The sequence below is a fragment of the Bactrocera neohumeralis genome, chromosome 4, assembly GCF_024586455.1.
Source record: "Bactrocera neohumeralis isolate Rockhampton chromosome 4, APGP_CSIRO_Bneo_wtdbg2-racon-allhic-juicebox.fasta_v2, whole genome shotgun sequence".
In the NCBI taxonomy this organism is placed as follows: domain Eukaryota; kingdom Metazoa; phylum Arthropoda; class Insecta; order Diptera; family Tephritidae; genus Bactrocera; species Bactrocera neohumeralis.
Window position 1 is genome coordinate 2,170,567 of NC_065921.1, and position 17,046 is coordinate 2,187,612.

At 39.1% G+C, this 17,046-nt stretch overlaps 1 protein-coding gene across 7 annotated transcripts in view; it reads right to left on the reverse strand.

Annotated features, from left to right (window-relative positions):
• The window catches only part of LOC126756348 (uncharacterized), a 174,860-nt gene that overhangs the window by 121,385 nt on the left and 36,429 nt on the right, over positions 1 to 17,046 (reverse strand). The gene's annotated exons all lie outside the window — the stretch shown is intronic.

Here is a 17,046-nt window from a genome sequence, read left to right on the forward strand (position 1 = left end):
TATAAGGTATGTACATAGGTTGGTATGTAGAAGCGCATAGATACAATATTTCTAACAAAGAGAGGAAGAGAGGAGGGACAGTGAACAGTTGAAACTATTCTAATTGAATGCAAGCGCTATTACATCAAATATAAGCTTGGGAGAGAGGGTTAAAGAGCGCACAATAACTCGTAGAAATATAAGTATGTATCTTATATTATATGTGCGGATAAATATGTAGTGTATATGTATATATGTAATGTTATTGTATGTTGCATTTCTTGCTTAACAATACGCGCTCTCATATAAATAATAATATTGATGTTGGCGGTGGGCATAATATTGAGAGAAAATATGCACACGCCTCAACTAAACTTTGATTTGTAATAATATGTAGAGGATATGTATGTAAGAAGTAACAAAATCCGGAATAAAAATAGCTTTCTTATGAAATTTATTATAGGCTTTTCAACCTTTCCTCAATTTGATTTATCTGTAGGTCAGTAAGGTCAGCGCACTTAATGTTCAATCAGCTGAGGCAAGTCAGGTGTTAAGTTATTCATTTTCCCTGTTCCATAAATATACTCAAACATTTGCTTAAGCATTCAGCTGTTGACAGGTGCTAAATTTTATTCTTATTGAAAAGACTTCCGTGTCAATGAATTTAATTTGGTAAGGAAGAAATGATTAGGCAATTGTACTAATCTAAAAACTCTTCCAAAACCTTTCAGTCAACGCACTTCATAGGAAATTTAGGTAGCAAGTTAATTACTTTTAGGGTTTAGAAGATGCCGTCATTTAATCAGAGAGTCACTTTAAGAGCACACTGACTGTGAAAGTTTTATTCAGTTATATATTTTGCATATCGTCACCTAAACTGCAAAATAACGTAACATCACTTTTCATAAGTTTACAAGCGTAGGAAAAACTATATAATAGAAACCACTAATTTTGACACAAAAATAGAGTTTTGGTTATAAAATGGTTATAAAGAGGTTATAAAAAGGTTATAAAACGGTTATAAAATGGTTATATATTGGTTATCGTACACTAATTTTGAAACAAAAATAGAGTTTTGGTTATAAAATGGTTATTTATTGATTATTAAATCCGACAACGATTTTCAATATTTTTTGCTAAGTTGTTTTGCATAATAGGTGACGGATCCCTTAAAAATACCACTTTAAACTCTAAAATGAATATTTCAAATATCTTTTGAGTTACAGGCTCCTGAGCCGCTGCGTTCAATCATTTCTGTTTCTTTCCTCTCGCTAAAGCTCTTCGTGTTAATGTCAAAATATTGAATTACTTTTTAATTAAGATATAACAGTACCAACTGCTGCAACAAAATTGGCAATTTTATGGCAATTATATTTTACACAAATATTTACATTTATCATTCACTTCACTTCTGACTTTGACTTATCGCCAATAACTTACAATTACCTTAAGTTAACTTTAAGTGCCAATTAAATACGAATCAAAGCAACTAAAAAGTAAAGGAAAAGAAAAGGTGAACACAAATAAAATTTGAAGCAGCAACCGATTGGCAAAACTTCAAAATCGCGCCGGGACCTTGAATTACAGCCGTGTCAATAATACTCATTGTTGTCAATTGCAATGCGACTTTTGATTGAACTTTTTGTCGTTTGTCGAGTCGTGCAAAAGCGCGCCAAAGCCAGATTAGCGAGCAAAAATATTCGAACTCATGCCAAAATATCGAGTGAATTGCAAACTGAATAATGCAAAACCGATATCTCGCCAGCCGCAGCCATACATATGTACATACTTGTACATACATATAAATGGTTATAATCGAGTGTGTCGCATGCGCTATCTTCTGCTGCAATCGTTTCTTATTGTTGCTCGTGTTGTTGCCTTCTATTTTTAGTACATCAAGGTAAATAGGCAGCTCAGCAATTGAATTGTTGTTGGAAATGGAAGAAGCGATGAGCTAAATATTTGCATGTTGCATGCAATGCAGCAACACAACACCAGCATTTATGCATGCCAACGGCAAATATTGAACATACCAACAACAACAAACATACACGTGTGTGCTAAGATAGCAAAAAGTAATTGTGGCAGAATTCCAGCGGCCAACTTTTGTTTTAAATGTAATGGAAAATTTCAGTCAAATGAAAAGTGAAAACTCGCATTGCGCAAAAAGAAGTGAAAACAAGTTTGAAGTGCCACAAAGCACACACAAGCAATTAGTGTGGCAACTTGAAACAATATTAATATTTTATAACGTTCGGCTGTAACCGCGTAAGCGTTGTCTACGCCAATAAAAAAGAACCTTCCGCTCTCTGAACAGCCCAGGGATTTTTGCAAAAGTTTTTCCTATCAGAAATAGACTCGGAAAATGATAAACATTATTTTATATTTATAGGTTGGACTGAAACTGAGTTGAGTATCCACTGTGTGAGTGCTAACGAGCTTAAAACACCAGTGTTTCTAATAATGTAAGTAATGTGATAGTTAGAGAATATTTCAATGGCTGCGTTGGATCTTTAATAGATCCTTGTACCAACCAACAACAACATATTTGATATACCAAGTGTAGCCAGGTCCTTCTCTACGAAGTGGAGGTCTTTTTCTTCCTAGACAGCGCAGCCGCTTTCTCTTAATTCGATGAACCATGTCAATGACGTCGTATATCTCATATAGCTCATCATTCCATCGGCCTCGGTATTCGCCGTGACCAACGCACAAAGGACCATAAATCATCCACAGACCATTTCTTTCGAAAACTCATAACGTCGACTCATCAGATGTTGTCATCGTCCATCCCTCTTTACCATATAGCAAGACGGGAATAATGACTGACTTATACAGTTTGGTTTTTAATCGTTGAGAGACAACTTTACTTCTCAATTGTCTACTCAGTCCGAAGTGGCACCTGTTGGCAAGAGTTATTCTGCGTTGGAGGCTGACATTGTTGTTGGTGTTAATACTGGTTCCAAGACAGACAACATCATCTACAACTTCGAAGTTATGACTGTCAACAGTGGCTTGGGAACCAAGTCGCGAGTGCAACGACTGTTTGTGTGATGACAGGAGATATTTCGTCTCGCCCTCGTTCACTACCAGACCTATTTGCTTCGCTTATCAGAAATAGGCTCGGAAAATCATATAAATTTATAGGTTGGGCTGAACTAAATCCAATAGTGTTATTATTTTAAAATTCTTGATCTTTTTCTTCAAATTTGCCTTACTTCGTCTTCGTAAAACAGCTTCGAATCCAAGCAGCACTAACTTGTTTAGTAGGTCAGTGTGTAACTCGCCTGCAATGCATTCTTTCATATGACGCTCCCGATACCATAGTCAAGCGCATCGTTTGACCCATAAAACGAACCTGCGCACTCCGAACTTTCAAACACACACGCACATGTGCGTGTAATGCTTCTGTTATCAAAAAGTAAACCGAATATATTCATTATATTTGGCCTGCATTGCTGCATATTTTAATAAAGCAACTATTCCACTTTTTATTTTTAATTAGATACCCAGATTTGGGTTCTCAATTATGGCAGCTGCAACGCATGAATGAGCATAAAAAGACATACAAGCGCAGAAATATTATTTTTCATATTTCGCTGGCATATTTTCAGTTAGTTGCACATCCCTTTGGAGCGTCTTTTCAAAGATTTGCGGCAGAGTGAGCAGCAAATTGCTTCAATTTCATTCCTTTCACTCGGCAACCCGGGCTTTCCTGCTAGACGATCGGTCGGTCCGTCAGTGAGTCAGTCCATTGCTTTGTGCTCGTTTGTGTGAGCTAGCAGAAAGCGCTCATAAACAAATATTTCAAATGCGATGCGCTGAGCTCAAGCAATATTTACAAACAGACACATATGTTGGGGGATAAGGGGAGTGGTAAGTGTTCAAGCGCCAATCTTCCAGCGACTACTTTCATTGGTGTTGTTATCGTGTATTTATTTGATTTTTAATATTTGCAAAACAACCGTTGGACGCGCCACGGAGCACAGTACGGCGACCTTGTTGCTAATAACCTCATTTTCTCATTTTCAGCGGCGATTTCGAATGCAACAATAGAAATCGTCAAGCAGAGTGCAATAAGACAGTGGAATGCGCTCGTCAATCAAAGTGCCAAGACTCGCTAGCAATCCAACAACAGCAACAATCATAATAATATTGCAGCGAAGCATATTGCCACATACCCATTCGTGCATGCATATATATGTATGTATGTTGCAAGCAATAGTTGCCGCTAAAAAGTGGCTGGCTGGCAGCAACTACGTCTGCCATTGCTGCTGCTTGGCTGTGTTGGCTGCGGAGTATTGGGGCCAGTGTGTTGGTTTATCGCCAGACACTTGCCGCCTTGGCGCGCTACTGCTCTCAGCAACCGGCCATGCACTTATAACGGTGCTAATGCACTGATTTTGCTTTCTACTGCTGCCAGTGTTTCTTCTGCGAGCTCTTCCTCTTCTCCGTTTGATTTCATCCAAAATTAGTTCAGTTTGCTTTGCGCTTTAGCCACTGCTCTGAACAGCACGGAATTCGGTTAATTTTTTTCACCTTCCTCTGCTACTTCTTCTCAGCTGCCACACTCTACTTTACTTTAGTGTTGACTTTCGCACTTCCGTTCATTTCATTTTTGCCACCTTTTTCCCAACGAAGTTTCGCTTTTTGTACTTTGGCTTTTGCTGTCATAATATTAGCTTCTCTTTGAGCACAAGTGCCGCACTCACTCATTCACTTTCAATAGCGCTTTGAGGCACTACAGTAGTGGCCCAAGTTCGCAAGAAAAACACTTCCATATGTATATATGTACATACATATGTATACATTTGTTTATAAATATTTATATAATCAGTTTGTAAAGCACAATTCGAGAATTGGACTAATGAAAAGCCTAAATTATCTGTTCTTTAGTTCATGGGGAACTATGTTCTAAGGTTCTTTGAGCTCATTATGCGTTGGTATTGAACAAGGGATTTATTTAAACGGATAATAATTGCACGGTTGAGACCAATTTATGTCCATATGGTAATACGTTACTAACATTTCTAGTTTGGCTAACATAGTGCTGGTTGGCAGGCAATAACTAGGCTTTCAGTAGAAAACTTATAAAAATCATAATCTGTGTCATAATCTTTGTATCCAATCATATAGGAAATGAAAAGGCATTCGAATTGATCCCCTCAGGGCAGTTGAACAGATAGACCAAAATGCTTCTACCTAAAGCAATATTATGGGTGTCTTCACAGGGAATCACACTTTCAGAACCTTGGTAAAGTGGAATCATCAGAAAGCGGAGCATGATCAGACGATAGAATACTACATCTTTAAATGCCATCTTTTAGGACCTTCCAGGGCTGTCAACGTTCCATCATAAATCATATTGGAAAACCCATATGTGGAAATAAAATATTAATTCAAGAATCTCAAACTATTACGTCTGAGCTCACAAATGAGTTGGGCATGAAAACGCTGTCCTATTTCCCATTCATATATATGGTAAGTAGTTGACTGTAAATATAAAATTTAAGCTCTTTGCAGTTTTTTCTGATTTACTCTACTCCTGTTCTCGGTTTACAAGTAGTTGGTTGTTTGATATAAAATATTGGAAATTTTGAAGAAAAATTTGATTCTGAATCTGGATCCTCTTTAAGCATGTCGTTGTTGTTGTACGAGTTTGATATCCCATTTCAACTTAACTTACCTACTAACTTAAGTTTATGGTCACGGAATCAATTTTCTGGTGCCGAAGCGTTCAGAATTTCGGAAAAGGCCTTCGCTGATAATTGATTCTCGAGTGCAAGTGTTTTTGACTGGTACAAATTATTCAAAGAGTGCCAAGAACGCATTGACGATGATCCAAGTTCAGGATGGCTATAATCATCAATTGGTGATCAATACATCAATGAATAAATGGAATTGGTGCTTGAGAATCGACGATTAATAGTAAGAGATCTTGTTGGAATTGTTGGAATATTGAAAGCATCAGTGAAAACCATTTTGAAAAATCATTTGAACCTAGGAAAAGTAAAAGTATGATTGGTTTCAAAATCACTAAATTTTTTCGAAAACCAGCGTCGTGTTAACGACTGTAAAACAATGCTTTCCCACTACTAGGAAGTCATGAAACGTATTATTACTGGCGATGAGTCTATGCTCTATGCTTACGACCGGTAAACCGACGAACAATCGGCCGAATATCGTGGCAAAGGTGACCCGAAGCCGAAAAAGCCATATCAAAGCAGGTCAAAAATCAAGGTTATGTTGACAGTTTTCTTCGAATATGGAGGTTTACACCACTTCGATGTCCTTTTGGCCGGCCAAACTGTCACCGAGGAATACTATTTAAGTGTTATGCGTCTTATGTGAGGAGCTATTCGTAAAAAGAAGCCGATAATTCTTCCTTTTTCCACCATAGTAATGCACCGTCGCATACTGCAATGATTCTTCGTAAGTTTTTCGCCAAGTTTGCAACCGATGTCGTGCCACAAGCACCATGTTCGCCTGATTTAGTTCCGTGTAACTTCTCGGTATATAGAAAACTCTCTGACCGCTTCGGGAAAACCATTTTGAGTCAATTGAAGACATTAAACGTGAATCACTAAGCGCATTGAAGGCTATTCTGGAAATTGACTTTAACAGCTGCTTCGAGGATTGAAAAAAATATTGCCACAAGTGTATTTGGGCCAAGAGGATAACCTGAGGGGGAGGACATAGACTTTGAAGAATAAATTATGAACAAAGTCTTACTAATTTTTACTGTTAGTAGTAATATTTCTCTTGACTATTGATGAATTTTATTCAAACTCAAAAATTTTTCACAAAAACCACTTTCAATAATATTTGACAATATAATTTTAATAAGGGAAATTTTTATTTTTTTTTTTATTTTTTATACTCGCTCGGTGCGTGAATTGAATCCAAATCCACTTGCTACGCACTTCCACAATTGCAGCCAACTTTCTTTGACTTCAATTAAGAAGAGATGTAAGATAGACATTAACTGAAGCTATCTAGGTAAACACACATATGTATGTAGATCTACACATATGTATAAATATATATATGTTTGTAGGTATGTGTGTATGTAGGTGAATACAGAAATGAATTATCGTGCATTATGAACTTTCATTTTCAAATTAGCTGTAAAATTTGAACTCATTACCCAGAATTCATAACGCAGAACAGTTTCACGCACTTGCAAGCTCACACGCGTATGTATGTAAGACACACATGTATGTATGTAAGTGTTTGTGGTAATTACATGGATTTTTTGGGAAAAGATATGAAAACCCGTGTAATTGTAAAGCAAGTATGTATGATGTGCGCGGAAAGAGTTACGTTTTGTGGCACAGAGGTAAGCAAGAAATTAACGACCCTGAAAGGAAAAGTGCTTCTCGAGCTAACGTGCAAGATACCGGCTCATCTACGTATGTATTTGGTCACATTTAAAGGGCAAACGCGTAGAAATTTTTCGACATAAAAGAAATCAAGAAATTATATGTGTGTGAGTGTGTAGAGAGCACAGTAAATGCGATTCCGAAAACATGTAATGTCAAGGGTTATGACAATTTCACAATTAAAATAAAGACATAAGCCGGCTATATGCTGCGGCATCATTCCACGTCATAATAAACCTTAAAGTGGCTTCGTAGCATGGCTCAAAATAGCAGGTACTGACTTTCCGAGTTTTTATAGATTAAATTCAAAAGGACGGGTAGTGACTTATTCTAGGTTAGGTATGGCAAATATGCTGATTATTCGCCATTGCTGCTTGAAAGACAGCACAGTGTTGTGGTAATCTGAAGCATGAGTTAATTGAATGTTCCCGACTGCGGACTACCCTCCAACCATTCGTGACAAGGCACACAACGGCATTTTTCCAGCGACTCCGCCCCAACCTCATATCTCTCGGAGGTATGTGCGCGGGGATGATGCCGCTGGGAGTAGATTCCGAGGCATAGTGATCCAAGTTCTCAGGGAAACAATCGAAGCGAGAGAGGATATCGGATGTTCCTACCTGGAATCCTTAATGTGTCCAGTTTTCCAGAGTCTGATAGAAACCTTCATACGCATGTTGTCGTAATCAATGTAAAATCTATATTCCTATTGATCTGCTTCTCAAGGGAATTTTCGTTACTACCCTCATATTCACACATATTCAAAAACACAATTTTCTTAGATCATCCTGAAGCGAACACAAAAAGATACATCAATAAATGCAACAACACTATACACACAGAAAGAAACACAAACAAACACATTTACACATACACACACACGAAAGCAATAAAGTCGTATTGGCGATTTCGTGATATTGCGACAGTTAGAAGAGCCAAATTCGCAGCCCCGAAGCCCCGATTCAAGGTGAAGTGGCAATAAAACGACCAAAGACTCAAATTGCCAACGAGTTGCAACAAAATAGAAAAGAAGCATACAACAACAATAACAAACGAACGCTGCGCACGTCTAGGTGGTTAGCGCAAACCGGTTAGCCGTTAGTCGGAGTGCTTTTAATTCGGGTTGTCAACGAAATTACCAACAATTTCACTTTACCGTTAGCGCTGAAATTCAATGCAATTAAATTAAATTTAATTAAAACGCCGATGTACGAGAGCAAAGTGATGACAAACACAACAATAACAACAACAACAACAACGCCGCACATTCGTGAAATACAAGTTCACATTTTATCCCCGCTTACGAGGGCAATAACAATAACGGCGTTGTCGAACAAATTGGCCGAAAGTGTTGAGTGCTGAGAGAGAAATGGCATTGCGATAAAATGGCCCGGCGACACTGCATCGCGATTACGGCCGCCGCCGAGCACAGCACCAAGGCGGAATTCGAGCAGTGTTCTCGCCGAGACAGCATGTATGTGTGTGTGCGTGTGCATGTGACGGGCGGCCCGCAGCCAGTAAACGCTTTCGCAAGCAATTGCATAGTTGAGTGGCAGATTGGTGGTGCGCTGCAGAGGAAGCTGCGCGCTGCAATGGTTAATCGAGTGCAGAGTGCCGCGTGGACTTTGTTGCTATCTGGAAATTAACATCACTGCTTCAGGTAACGAATACCGGTAAAGCAACAACCACAGATGCGACGGCGGCCGCATCAGCGCTGGCAATAATAGTAATTGGAACAACAACTTGCAACATGTGTAAAACAATATGAGCGCCACAAAACGGAGCTTCCATTTGTTCATCGCTATATATGTATATATGCATGAACGTATGTGTGTGGCTGCGCATATGCCGCCCATTTGTTCGCTTGCGCCATTGTCGAACAGCTGTTGCAATGTCGATGGTGCGGCGGCGGTTGCGGTTGCTGCGCCGCGTCGCATTTGTACCCATTTCCGCCGCATCGATCGATCAGTTACAATTTGCAACACACAAAACACATGCTGCACACTCACACACGCACATGCGATTGCAAAAGCCAAGCGAAATATATGTTATTTGCAGCTTTAAATATATATATATATGTGGTATATATTCCGATGCTATATATTGAATTGGATTTATTGCTTCCTGCAAGTGACGTTCCATCGAAACGGGTGTTTGCACCATCGGCAGCTGCTTGTATCGGATGCATTGTTGTTGGACGGCCGTAATCTGTCTGCCACAAAGGCCTGACCACTCAACCGACTGGCCAATTATGCTTTTGGACATAATTCATAAATGTGTGCAGCGCCAGCGCATCCGAATGGCACACCATCTGCTCTCAATTACTCACAGGCATGCCTCTTTAGTGTTTGCGTGAGTAGTAATTATCGGCAAAACAGTAGTTGGCAATTCCACTGCGAAGCGCATTATTAAAACACGGATGTCAAAGCAAATCTAGAGTACAAGCTGAAAAATATCCAGCTTTGAAGAACATCAATGCAACATTCGGGATAAATATATCGAATTGTAGATCTCCTATATATTGGGACAAAAAGGTAACCGGAACCTTCAGCTCCTTTAGCGAATTTGGTTTTATTTTTTCGATCGACCAAAGACGGGTTCCGCGGAGCGGTAATTTCAATTTGGGGAACAAAAAAATCTCACGAAGCCCAGTCTGGTGAATACGGTGGTTGATCGTTTGTATTCATTGCGATTTTTGCTTTGAATTCGGTCAAAATCGTGGCTCGATGCATTATCAACGCGCAAAATCTATCTAGTGGTCTTTTACAATTCCGGCTGTTTTTCACGGATGTTCTCACGCGAACACCTTAATATGGCCAAGTAGAACTCCTTATTTTCTTCACCAATGTGAGTTCGGAATTTAAATGATTCAAAGAGGCTCGAAGATCGTTCGAACAGACTCGCGATGGATGTCGAGCTCTCTTGTTATCTCTCGAGCTCTTGTCTGACGATTTTCAAGCACCATATTCTTCACTTTTTTTTCATATTCTCATCAGCTGAAGAGGTCGAAGGTCGTCCAGAACGAGGCATGTCTTCAACAATCTCTCGACCGTCTTTGAAAGCTTTGTACCACCCGTAGGTTTGTAAATCACCGTAAGCCTTTTCCAACATTCGCAACGATTTCGGACGCGAAATTTGGTTCTAAATACAAAATTTTAGACAAATTCTTTGTTTGATATTGTTATCCTTCTATCTTTTTATCTTCGTTTAGTTTTTTTAGGGGGGTCAAGCTGGAAGTGCGTTCAATTATTCCAGAACATTCGTAATACGTTCTATAGACAAAATTGCTCGTAGCTTAATAAAGACAAGGAGGAGAGACACTCGAAAACGGCCTCCTCTGACTCAATTACCTTCATAATCGCAAGTGTTTATATGGCGCCAATTTCCGGCGTAGGAATATGCTATAGGTCTAAAGGAACTCTGGTGAAGCTAAGGTAGTTCAGCAGTTGAAACAATTTTCTTGTCACTCTTTTTCGCATTGCACACCGAGAAAATCGTTGAAGAATTTAAAATCGATGACATCAGCCTTATCCCGAAGATATTATGCAAATATTTTTTTCTTAATCAAATTTCACGTGAATATCGAATAATTAAAGCAACCCTGTGCATAATTTTCATAAGAACTTCGCCTCGGTATATGGATATGTGCAAATCTGAGATGCTTCAGCGACAAGAAGACTATAATTAGGCTAACACCTTTTTGAATACTAAGACCTTAAAGCCAAATAGAGAACTTTACGAATATGCAAGATAAATATTCGCAGATTTTTGCGACTTTTCATTCTCTTCGTGTTGCCATATATACACATGTACCAATATTTGCGTTAAAGTTTAACACTTTTCGCCTTTTTGCGTTCGTGAAGTCGGAATTTCAGCCGCGCTCTTTCTTCATTTCCCTCAATGTGAGCTGCCTCGCTTGCGTAATCCACAATGCATTCCACGAAGGAGCAGCTAGCCGCTGGAGCATTCATTGCTTTGCCTAAAATTAAACTAATTTACATAAATCTCAAATTTATTCTGGATCGCTGCTTGTACTGTTGTTGTCGCTGCTGCACCCATTACCACTCATAATCTCAGCTTAGCGCTTTTTCTCGCTCGCTTTGCAACTTTCGGCGTTACGCTGCTTGGCTTTCGAGCGATCTTCTTGCCGAATTGCAATTATAATTTAAGAATTCGCGAATATTTTGCTTAACAAAGCACCGGAATTCTAAGGAAATATGCACATAGGTATTTATAAAAACATGTGACCGGGGGCGTGGCTTTGTTTGTATTTCAATGGCATCCGTTTTATATTTGGATGTTTTTCATAAATTTTGACCATGAAGACTTATGTGGTGTCTCACTATATGACTTTGGGAACAAGAGTATATCAGGGTTCTCAGTTTCAATATAATTTACAGTCATTTGTTGTTGTTGTTGCCTATTAGTTTGTCTAAAGCTGTGTTGCAGGCGCTTGGTCATTTTATGTTCGAAAATTACGAAAATCCAAAGCAACGCGCATTTATCCGCAGCTAAGAACTTCAAGTCACTTCAGCTAACCACTTTATCAATTTGTCGAAAACGTTGCAACCATTTCGGAATTTTTAAACTGGTAGTCTACAGTGGATCACAACGAATGTTATTCAAAAGAGGAAGAGATCAAAGTTTATTTTTTGTGGATTAAATGGAGTTTAACGGCGTTTATACTTATAATATTGGGGAGTCGAAAAAGTCCTTTCGTATTTCTAATCAAACTTCAACTTACTTTTTATATACAAGTATATACATTATTTTCGTATTTGATCTACTTTTCGTCTTCTGTTAACATTTGCTTCAGAAATGGTTTGTTTTCATTTCGTTTCAGCAAAGAATCGCAGATGTTAATTCGGTCCATTAAATTTTTCGTAGTCAATTCGTGTAGTACGGAAACATCGAGCTTCTTTTTGTAGACATTTTCAAATGATTTAAAACCTTTTGATGATGAATGTTAGGTTCCTTAGCGATGTCATGGCTGCTTAGTTGAGGGTCCTGGTCAATCATTTTAATAATTTCATCGAATTTTCCAACGATAGGTCGACCAGAACGTGGAACGAGGTCTATTGACAAAATACGAAAAGACTTTTTCGACTATCCAATAGAAATACCCTCTCAGAAGAATGCAGCACTACTTCCATCTATTTTAGAATTTTCGATATTTTTTCAAGAGTTTGCCATATTCAGTTTATACAATGGAGTGGCTGCAATAAAAGTATTTTATTAATTCTTCCCTTCCAACAATCGAATTTAATTCATTTTTGTTTTGTTCTAAAATTTAGCTAGCCTGCGCATGCAAAATGACACACTGTGCCTCTACTTAAGTATATCTTGTATTGAAGTTTCCGCATCGCTGTGCGCTCGTGCTGCCTCCAGCTGTAGTTGCTTCGTTCCTTTTTGTATGCGAGCTTGCAACATCTTCATGTTTTCGACTATTATCAAATTGTTTTGCTTTCTGGCTGGCCAAAACGGAAAGTCAGCTTGGCCTTGTGCTTTTTAAGCGTTGCATATTTATTTCAATCGTTTGCAGTTCGCTCTGCTCGCTCTGTTCGCTCATTAAACCCTGCGGCCTTTTGCAAATGTAATTTCAATTCACCTTCCTTTTGCCTGCTCCTTTCAATGCATTTACAAATATAATTTGCCTTTTTCGCCACGGCTGTGCGCCACATTGCTTTGTGGTGCCCTTTTAGATGCCCCGAAAGCATCGTGTTCTTGCACTCAGCCTTTCAAATCATTCTTTGCAGCTTAATGGAAAATGCCAATTTTGAAACACCAATCGACTTTGCGCAATTTTTTCAGCATTTTTTCCAAGCTTTTTTTGTTCTTTGCTGCTGTGATTATGGTTGTTCCCGAATTTATGGTTTGAAATTGCATTTGGTTTCGCCTTTGAGGTAAATGCACTCATTTGCGAGACATACGTGCACACATCCATTTTTGGGCCAAAATCAAAGGGCAACTGTGTCTGCTAACTGCATTTGTTTTTTACAGCAATAAGTGAATTTCAAATGTTGAAGATTCTTCTTTAAGGCGGTCAATGAAAATTTGAGGTTTGAGTTTGACAATACAACTATGTACATTAAGTATACTAATTGTTTCTCAATAATCGAAGAATGCCTTCGATTATATTAATAAGGCTGTGTTCATAGTAAGACTTCAAATATTTAAAGCGACGATTTCGGCATGATAGTCATTTATACTAAAGCGTACACTTAATCCTCATAGTATACCCTCAACATCTGACACCTTTCTCCTTATGGTCCAACCCCGTCTAAACTTCACGTTTCCTGGGCCTACTGTTGGATGACGTCGATGAAAACTTATTTAGTTCTTATCATCCGAACGGTGATTTGGTAGAGCCAACCAGAAAGGTCGCCATGAAGTGCTTAACTAATTGATCAGCTGTGTCGATTGGGTCATGACCAACTCTCTGTCCGTCAGTGCGTCTGACTGTCTATATATACGCGAACTAATCTATCAGTTCTTGAGTATTGATTCAAAATTATTTCTTTCCAAGAAGCTGCCTGTGTGTCGGCATCGCTGATATCGGATATACAGAGTTTGTCCGGAAAGTAATAGGACTGAGCCGATTTAAAAAACTTTCTTGAACAAATCGTTACAAATCTTTAAAACTTTTCAAAGTAGGCTCCTTCTGCGTCGATGCAGCGCTACCAGCGCTATTTCCAAGCATTGAAAGCGTCACGGAAGGCATTCTCCGGAATAGCCTTGAGAGCAGGGGTGCATGCTGCTTGAATCCCCTTTCTTCGGCCTTTTCAAGCAAGGAAACAAAAAAGTCCAGGACGCCCACAACTGGGCTGTAGGGCGTCTGCAGAAGCGTTAAGATGCCGGCCTTGGATAGGTACCTGTTCACAAGAAAGACGTTGTCGTGGTGCAACTTACCATAGGCTGCGATGCCTTGTCGGACCCGATTGGCCCTTCGTTTAAGTTTCTTGAGGACTTCCACGCAAAACTTGGCATTGACGGTTTGCCCAGGAGGAACAAATTCATGGTGGACGATGCCTTTTATGTCAAAAAAGACAATGAACATAGTTTTCACTTTAGATTTGCTCATTCATCAGCGTATCAGCCATACAAACTGACCGCTTTTACGCCATAAGCAATGGTTCTATGTTAGAAAGGGTACTACAACCGCTGCGATTCTGCGCCCCGTGTGCACTTACTCCGGCACTTTTAATAGTTCACTCGCTTTATCAAACTCGTAGACATTTCTTTGCACACGCAGAGCTATTTGCTGCATTTCAAACATATTCCTTCGTTCCACCAGAATCGAGGTGACTTAAACCAGAAATGGCATTTTCCAGCTTCTTGCCACAACACGAAATGTTTGCACTAAACCTTTTTTCTTACTGCCTTCTGAGCTGAAATCTATTTTTAGCTTAAGTTCAACTACTTTATACTAAGAGCAATCATTAAGAATGCAGCAAGAGTGGAAAAGGCACGAACGCGCCGAACGGGCGGAATATCGAAGTGATCACCGGGCTGATGCTATTTTAAGAACGTGAGCAAACCAAATGACCAAGCGGCAAAAAGCATGGCAACACCAATGCGGCAAGGACAGCCAGCGCTTATGGCGACCAAGCGACCAAAGCAAATGCAACAAAAACAACAACAAAAACAGCAAACAAACAACGTTGGCAACTGAAAATGTGTTCTTCGAGCTGCGCTTCCATTGTAGAGATACGTATCTATATGTGTGACATGTAGGTGCATATAAATAACAGCTAAATGTACTAGGTGGCAAGCAAGACGAGCATTTTCGTTTTCAATGCCTTCTATGTGAGCCAGCCAAACATTTTCCCTCAGCTGCACTTATTTCTAGATATGCATATTTAAACAAATGTCAGAGACATCAGAGCTTCTATCCACTTGGCTATAGATGTGCCAACTTGTTGTTGCCTTTGTGATTTTGTGAATTTATAAGTAAAACAGCTGAGTTATGTACTCGGCGCGCAAAGCCGAACGAAAGCAAACCTTTTCGACAAATACCCAGGCACATATGTCTGTATATGCAACATGTTGCAAGCCGAAGAACAGTTGCGTATAGAAGTCAGTGTACATAGGCGGAATGTATACATTTGCATATGCGCTATTGTGTACATACCATCTATATATGTTAGCAGTATATAAGTGGCGTTTATTCGTTATGTGTGTAACGAGTTCGCTAACAACCTTGCCAAGAGAAAAAGCTCAAATGGAAAAAGAAAAGTGAGAATAAGCAAATCAGTGAAAACTGGGAAATGGTAACGGCGCGCTTGAGAAGCAAGCATGTAAGTGGAAGCGGTGGCTAAATGCTTAATGATCGGTGTGCAGTTGGAAGTGATGGATATGTATTAATTGGTGCATTTTCATTGAAACTCAAATTATGAGAGCGCGAAGCCATGCATTGTGGCGTGATTGAAAAGAAGCTTAGAAGGTGCTTGTGCTTATACTTATGTATGTATGTACGGGAGGGCATTAGGAATTATTTATTTTCTAAAAAAAAGTACTTATAACTGTGGTTCAGCCGAAAATTTATATATTCTCCATTCATATTGGAGAAAATAGTTGACGAATTACTATTGGGTGGTCGAAAAAGTATTTTCGTATTTTGTCATTACATGTCGTTGCAGTCGTATATATCCAGTGCTACCAATCACATTGTGTCATATTATATGTTTTAAGATTTATTTAAGCAACAAAAAATAAAATTCGGGGAAGCTGAAAAAAAGTTACAGCTGTTGAAAAATGAGTGAAAATAATGAAGAAATTCGCTTTATTTTGACATTTTTATATAAGAAAGGGAAGAATGCCACGCAAGCCACCAATGAAATTTGTGAAGTTTACGGAGACGATGCTGTATCAGTTCGTGTAGCAGAACAATGGTTCGCTCGCTTCCGTTCTGGAAATTTCGATGTGAAAGATGCACCTCGCTCTAATCGACCTTTCGTTAAAAAAGTCGATTAAATTATGGAAAAGATTGATCAGGACGGTCACATATAAGCAGCCATAACTTCGCTAAGGAATTTAACATTCATCATCAATCGGTTTTGTACTATTTAAAAAAGGCCGGCTACAAAAAGAAGCTCGATGTTTGGGTACCACATGAATTGTCTGTGAAAAATTTGATGGACCGAATAAACATCTGCGATTCTTTGCTGAAACGAAATGAAATCGAACCATTTCTGAAGCGAATGGTAACAGAAGACGAAAAGTGAATCACATCCGACAATAATGTGCGAAAATGATCATGGTCCCAGCGTGATGAAGCTCAACAAATGGTCGAAAAGCCAGGATTGACGCGTCGAATGGTTATCCTGAATGTTTGTTGGGATTGGAAAGCAATCATCCACTATGAGCTGCTTCTGCCTGGTCAAATGATTGATTCTACATTTTACTGTCAACAACCGATGAGATTGAGGCAAGCAACCGAAAAAAACAGCCAGAATTGATCAACAGACAGGGCTTCGTCTCCCATCAGGACAATGATAGGCCACACACAAAACTGGAGAGTTTGGCTGGGAAGTTTTGATGCATCCACCATATAGCTCTGGCTTTGCACCATCGGTCTACCATTTGTTTCGATCAATGCAGAACTCCCTTAATGGAGTAAAGTTGGCTTCAAGAGAAGCCTGTGAAAATTACTTGTTGCAGTTTTTCGCCGAGAAACCAGAAATGT